Source organism: Globicephala melas, chromosome 4 (assembly GCF_963455315.2).
Source record: "Globicephala melas chromosome 4, mGloMel1.2, whole genome shotgun sequence".
Lineage (NCBI taxonomy): Eukaryota > Metazoa > Chordata > Mammalia > Artiodactyla > Delphinidae > Globicephala > Globicephala melas.
In genome coordinates, this window is record NC_083317.1 from 4072295 (window position 1) to 4079776 (window position 7482).

At 49.9% G+C, this 7482-nt stretch overlaps 1 pseudogene; it reads right to left on the reverse strand.

The window, feature by feature from the left end:
* Positions 1-456: 456 nt before the first annotated feature.
* On the reverse strand, positions 457-976 carry LOC115841588 (keratin-associated protein 10-3-like; annotated as a pseudogene).
* Between the last annotated feature and the right edge of the window lie 6506 nt (positions 977-7482).

A 7482-nucleotide genomic window follows, 5' to 3' on the forward strand; every position in this document is an offset into this window, starting at 1 on the left:
TGCACAGGCAGGGGGGTGGGCATGGGAGGAGCCCAGGGCCCGCTCAGGGTCCGAACCTTCTGCCCCCATGCCCGTCTCCCTTGCCGGCTTTGGGGAGGGTGGGCCCTGGGGTAGGAAGGGACACAGAGCGTGCAGATGACACCCGCTTTCAGATCCTGTGGTCTTTCAGCTGCTTGAACTCGGATTTGAGACTCTGTCTTTGAGGAGGACACCGTGTTTTATTGATGATAGCAGCTAACCATTGTCACATGGGATTCAAGCTGCCAACCCGCAGAGGAGGTGCCCAGGGCCCGCAGTCCACCCTGGTTGAGGGGTCTGTGGGATGGACGGCAGGTTCAAATCCCTCTGGGCAACCACTGAGTGTCAAGCGATGGGGAGAGGGGAGGTCCTGGTGGCAGCAGAGGGGCAGGGGCTCCCGAGAGACAGCAGCTTGTGGGGGGCAGACGATCCAGCCGGTCAGCAGCAGGACGTGCCCGAGGCGGGGACGCAGCAGGCGGGGCAGCAGGTGGGGCGGCAGAGCAGGGACACGGAGGAGGAGGGTCTGCGGCAGGACGAGGGGCAGGGGGTGGGCTGGCAGCACGAGGGGGCTGAGCAGGGGGCGGCCTCACAGCACACGAGCTCGCAGCACGCAGGTGTGCAGCAGACAGGTGTGCAGCAGATGGGCACACAGCAGGCCTGCTGGCAGGGGGAGCAGGTGCAGCGGGGGGCTGGCAGCTAGACTGCTGGCGGCACGAGGCCGTGCAGGGGCCGGTGCAGGCTGGTTGGCAGCAGGGGCTGGACACGCAGCTCACTGGGGCGCAGACGAGGGTCAGGCAGGGGGCCGGGGCACAGCCGCTGGGGGCGCGGCAGGGGAGATCGCAGCATCTCTCTGGGCAGTCGTCCACCTGCCAGCAGGAGCCGGTGCAGGAACCGGGCAGGCAGAGCCGCTGCCGTAGCTCTGGGCGCTGGAGCACACGGACAGGGTGGACGCGGCCATGGTGGGGCAGGGGGGCTGAAGGAAGGTGTGAGTGTGTGTGAGGTGCTGGGGATATCTGCTTTTAACCCCCCCACCCCAGGGTGTGCGCGTGGCCCCAGCAGAAGGCTCCCACGCCTGCCCTTCCTTGTTGATGTTTGGAGCTGTTGCACGAGCCCCTCATCAGGGCTGCTGTGTTTTCTACAATCAGCTTCTACTCAGTAAACTTGTGAGTATGTTGCAAGAATCTGTTTTCTCATCTGTTCTTTGACTCCAGAAAGCTCGTAGGGCGTATACGACGCAAGTTTCTGCTGAGTGGCTGTCTCCGTTCTTAAGTCACATCCAGGTATGGGCTGGGCGTGAGATAAACTCCCAGCCACTGGCAGCCCCTCCCTCACACCAGCTGTGCCAGTGTGAGAACACAACAGGGAAAGATGCCCAGCACTACTGCAGCCCAAACTGTAAAGCACCTGAGAGGAATGTTAGGAGATTAAGTTGTGAACAAAATAGTAAACTTTACCGAAGAACACACACATCCTGTGTCCCCTGGGACCCGAGACAGTTGTGGGCAGGAAACTGGAGACTGTGGAATCCCCACTCTCCCTGGATGGATCCGTCGCTGATGTGATTTCAATCAGAACCCAAAAGGAACCTTTTTGGTATACAAAGTGAAGATATTGAACCACCAGAAAACACTTGCAATATAAAATTGTAAAGTCTTTACAAATAAAACAGAAGTAGATTTGACGGCTGTGTGATAACGCTGTGTGAAACTTTTGAGGAACTGCTAGACTATTTTCCGTAGCAGCTGTACGAGTTCACATTTCTACTGGTAATGTACAAGGGTTCCAATTTCTTCACATGCTCATTGATATTTCTTTCCTGTTTGTTTGTTTGTTATTCGTTTATTTTAAGTTATAGCCACCCTAGTGGGCATGAAGTGGCATCTCCCTAATGACCAGGGACTATGGGCTTCCTTTCTTGTGCCTGTTGATATATCCTTTTTTGACAAATGTCCGTGAAAGTGCTTTGCCCATTTTAAATTGGATTGTTTGTCTTTCTGTTGTTGAGTTATAGGAGTTTTTAATGTATTCTGGTTACTAGGCCCTTATCAGAATTATGATTTGCAAATATTTCCCCTCAGTCTATGGGCCGTCTTTTCACTCTCTTGATAGTGTCGTTTGATACATGGACTTTTTATGATTAGTATTTTGAAAATTTATTTATTTATGGGGTTGACCAAAAAGTTTGTTCAGGTTTTTCTGTAAGATGGTATAGCACAGCCCGTATGAACTTTTTGGCCAGCCCGATATTTTTTGGCTGTGCCCCGCGGCAGGTGAGGTGTTAGTTCCCTGAACAGGGCTCGAACCCACACCCCCTGCATTGGAAGCGTGGAGTCCTAACCACTGGACCGCCAGGGAAGTCTCATAGACTTTTTAAGTTTTATGAAATCCATAAGTTGAATGCTCGGTTAAGCTGCCCCAGCAAACACAGCACATCTGTCACAGCAGCTGCAACTGGGGTTGCTCCCTGGTTGAGCCTGCAGCTGTCCACTGTCATTTCCCAGGACCCGACTGGTTTTTGCAGGCTCTCGACTGGCGCATGGAGATATTCCAAGAACCGCCCCCACATCCTTTAGTCTTTAAAGCAGCACTAATTTCTGCCACTGCTCCCAGGTTGCAATGCTGATTTTGAATCACTATCCTGACTTGGGGTGGGGGAGGGTAGGGGAAAGCGGTTTCAGAAGCTTACCTTTCTTAATATGATAATTCCTTCCAAAGCCTGGAAGTGAATGTTGGAGTTGTTTTAAACACCGAGGACGTCCATTCCAATTATACCTCCAGGGACACAGGAGTGGCCAATGGGTTGGTTTGTGGGTTGGTCCCAGTGGACCCGCTCTGAGCTGGATGTTGCCAGGACTCCACTAAGGACCTCCCTTCCCTCTCTCTCATGTCGACGGCCCATAATGATGTTTCAGGAGTGAACTCTGCGCTCAACCATCCTTCCCCTTCCCCAGTATTGCTGCATGAGCAAATGCTGGTGTGGGGGAAGGACTGGGATAATTATTACTACGTGCACTTGTCTTGATCGAAAGAGTCTTCTTTCTGGGGTGGGAGCATTTATTTACATCAAGGAAATTGGGAAACACTGCAAATCACGACCTTTTTTTGGAAGGCTAGTTTCCCAACATATCACTCGCCTACTCTTCAAAAACCTGTAAAAACGAACCAAAATACCCCCCGCCCCCCAAATAACAGAAATCTAAGCTCGTTGGTCAGGAAGGGGAGGCCAATGACTCCAGTAGCAAGTCTGGTCCCTCTCCCAGCTCCTGGATCTGAGCCAGTCCTCAGACAGGCACACCTTGATCATGTCCGGTACAAAGTTACCAGTAGTTTAACAACCAGCTTGCGACATTCCTGAATATTTACTATTTACCTCTTGCAATGTGGTACAAGTCAGCTCCAGGCGGCTCCAGCGCGATTGCCGCCACTAAGCTAATTGGCTGCCCATCACGTTCCCCATGGGAATCTGTGTTCTAAGAACCACCTTCAATAACTCCCCGCAAGATGCCTTCACAGAGGTCTGGCTTTCATTCCAGTCCCTTCCACCTGTTTTTTTAATTCCCCCTCTGGGTAATGGTTTATTGAGTTTTATTTTTCCATTTAAAAAAAATGTAGCTAAAAATCTGTTTGTTTATTCTCCTTTCTTACAAAAAGGTAGCATGTTATACACCCTGGTCTGCACTTTGATTTTTCCCTTACTGATACCTCCTGGAGAGCACACTGTAGCAGGGTTTCAAGACCTTCCTCACTCCCCTTTACAGCTGCATAGCACTCCATATATGAAAGTAACACAGGTTATTGCTGGAGAATTGCTTTTCCTCCTGTATTTTGCTATTCTGAGTAACACCGCAATGAATAGATATCATTTACTAATTTTGCCAGTGTATCTTTGGGATACCTTTCTAGCATTTTATTGTTTATTGTTTATCACTGGATCAACATGAAATTTTGCTAGACCCTGTCAAGTTGCCCTCTGTATTGGGTAGTTCCGTTGTGCACTCCCACGAGTAGTGTGTGAGAATGCCTATTTTGTATAGTTTTTCCAACCGCATGTGTCATCAAGCTTTCGACTTTTTGTCATTCCGATAGCTAAGAAATAGTATCTTTTGTGGTTTTGAAAATATTACCTTTCCCTTAATATGAGTTTGAGCATCTTTTTCAAGGTCATTTGCATTTCATTTTCTGTGAGTTGCTGTTCATATCTCCAGCCTGTTTAAAATATCGATGTGTTGGTCTCTTTCTACCCTGATTTTTGGCAGCTCTGATATTAGTGATATAGCACGTGTTCTGTGGTACAAGTTGTAAATATTTTTTCTGACTTGTTTTTTGTCTTATACTTTCCTTATGGTATTATTTTATCACTCTACCATCTATCTATTTATCTTCTATGTATCTATCTATCATCTATCTATATCTTTCTATTTTAATGTAGAACAAAGGGAAAAAAAGGTAGTTGAAAAATTCCACAGCTCACTGATGGTCCTGTTTTTCCCATTTTGATTCAAGTTTCTTTACTGTGCAATCCAATCCTTTGCTCAGCAGTTGGCTGTAGCAAAAAAAAGTGAAAAAAAAATTGCTCATTGAAAGGATAAATGATTTATTCAGAGTCAGAGAGCCTGTTTCTAGCCCCCAGTAGTGTCGCCTTAGAGACCTCCGTCGTCTTCACCTGTACAAGGGGAATGATGCCTTTGGGCCGACCCCACTGGAGCCGTGCCCAGGCGCTCTCCAGCCCCATTCCCCACACCTGCGAACCTCCTGGCTTCCTTGTGGGTTTGCTTGGAACAGCCGTCATCCACAGGTCTCCTTAGAGGATTGCCTAAGGAGCCACTTTGCCACACATCTTAGTGAGTCCACAGTGCCTGGGGATTTGTACCCACCCAGGCTCCCAGACCAGGCTGACAGGGGCGCACCCAGCTTCTTTCTCTGAGATGTGTCGTACGCTCAGTGCCCCTGTGAGATCAGGCTGGGGCTTGACCTTCTTCTGGTCCCTGAGCTGGTTGTCCCAGCCCTTTACCAGGCTCTCCTGGGAGTACTTCCGGAGTACGCGACGTGTGCTCCTGGGGAAACTGCGTCACCTGTGGGGCGTGATGGGCGAGATGTGATAGTGTGTGAAGAGCCCATGCACAGGTGAGTGGTCATCCTCACCATCACACCTGAGCTGCAGTCAGTCTGACTGGCTCCCCGGCACCCGCTGCCCCTGCCTATGCCCGCCCCACCCTGACCCCACCCTGACCTTCTCCCTATGCCTTTGCTCCGAGGATTTTCCATGATGTCACTTCCTGGCCTCTCCTTGCAGCTAGAGCGTCACTCTTCAGGGCCCAAATAACGTCACCTCCTTTTCGAATCCTTCCTTGATCTGACTCAGCACCCGCTGGAACTTCTCCCCTCTGAACTCCCATGGTGTGTGTCACCTATACCGAACTGCATAGTTCGTACTTACTGTGTCAGTTTTTAAATTTATTTCAGGTATATATATGATGGTACACATTAAGTCAAGATAAATAACTATACTTCCTTGGCTCGAGGCCACATTTTAACATCTCTGAAATGGGGAGACATCTTCCAAATGATGGCATATCGTAGTTTATTTGGTAGCCGTTATTTTTGCTTAGATGTACATAAAATAATGGAGCATCTTATGTGGATGACATCTTGAGAAAATATGGCCTGTCTAGGATGTGTGTGTGTGTGTGTGTGTGTGTGTGTGTGTTCTTTAGTACTTTGCCTCAAATGGGCCCACTGTGAACATCAAACACCTTGTGATATGAAATTATCTGAAAGCCCCAAGCTAAATGAAGATGCCTAAATTATTATAGCCTTATAGATCTCTTTTTGAGTTTCAAAAGCAAAAAAAAGAGCCTTTTCTTCAAAGCCAAATGCATGCCCTTATTTCAAATAAAAAAGGAATAGCTCAATGGAACAAGCATTGAGCACCTACTGTATGCAAGCCCCATGTCTGGAGCCAGAGATACAAAACTAACAGCCTGGCCCTGGCTTCCCTGGGCTCACCTGGATCAGGGTGGGAGAGTCAGTGTCATTTCTGTTGTTGGAGAGGTGTAAGTCCCTCTCTCCTCTCTCCTCCATCTCTGGCCCCCGAGTGTCCTGAGAGCCGGCAGGTTTTTCTGCAGGAGTAATAGAAACACGAATCCTGTTGATGACACGTATGAGGGGTGGATGGGCATGCCTCTGAGACACCAGCAAAGGTGTCTGCTGTTCCCCCTGAAGCCCCAGAGCCCTGCCTTACAGAACTGACGCGGCTTGGATTTCTCTGGGCATCTGGCCCTCTAGGACGCCGGGAGCAGCCCTTCCTGAAGGATGCAGTGGGCGGGGGTGGGGTGGGGGGGGTTGGGGGGCGGGGGTTGGGGCTTCACCATGTGACCTGAGACCTGCGTCCTGCTGTGCGGTCAGTTCTCAGAATGCAGCTGGGTGGGTCTGTCCGTGGCTGCAGCTGCATATTTGCAGAGCAAGGGCCACAGGATCACTCTGATTTCTCAGGGCTCTCGCTGAGCAAGTAGGGTCAGAGGCTTCACGCGACCTCCCTCAGGGGCCCCAAGCCTTCTGGGATCCCAGGCAGGGCATTCTTTCCTGTGTGCAGGCTGGTACCCGAACAGACCCAGCAGACACGGGAGCGAGAGTAATTCACCTGGAATGTAAATATTTGGGGTCAGGGTGCTGAGTTCGTACCAACACCCATGATACTCGCTGTGCATTCTTGTCAAACAGGAAGAAAACCAAAACACTTCTCTGATAAAAACAGTTCTGTTTTATGTGGAAACACCTCCCCACCCACACCTCTAACAGTACGTGGTTATCTTACCAGAGTCAGAGAAGGTTTTCCAATGAAATCTCTCTCTGCCCTTTCCGCCTCCATCTACTGGCCATCTTGCCAGCCTCTGCCAGGCACAGAGAAGGATGGATCAGGAAGGAGCCCTAATGTATAGTAAAAACAAGAGAAAATCAATCAACCAACGAAAACTGAGGCCCAGAGAAGCAGAGTTTCTGCCTCTGTGTTGCTCGACTCAATAGCAGATCCCACAGGACTCCAACACCACCCCAGGGCACACAGTCACCGTGTAGGGCTCTGGGGACAGGCAGAACGTGGCCACGGGGCCTCAGTAGTGGACCTTTATCCAGGAAGCCTGTCCGTGGTTGCCTGCTGTGTCTTTATCGGCAAAAATACACCTGTGACTGGCTAGAATGCCCTCCTGACTTCAACCCAGGTCAATTCTGATCACATTAGCCTCCCATATAAACTCAGGTACATTCTAAGAGCGTTCACCTGGAAATAACGCTCTCCCCACAAATAACCCAGGTTTAATAATGCTTTTGTCTCACATTAGAAGAAATCACATGCTAGGCCCCACATTTGTGCAGTGGCCCAACAATGCCATCAGGGACACTGGCTCTTTCTGTCTCTGCTCTACCACCCTTAATGTTGGCTTTCATTCCCAGATCATTGCCTCACAA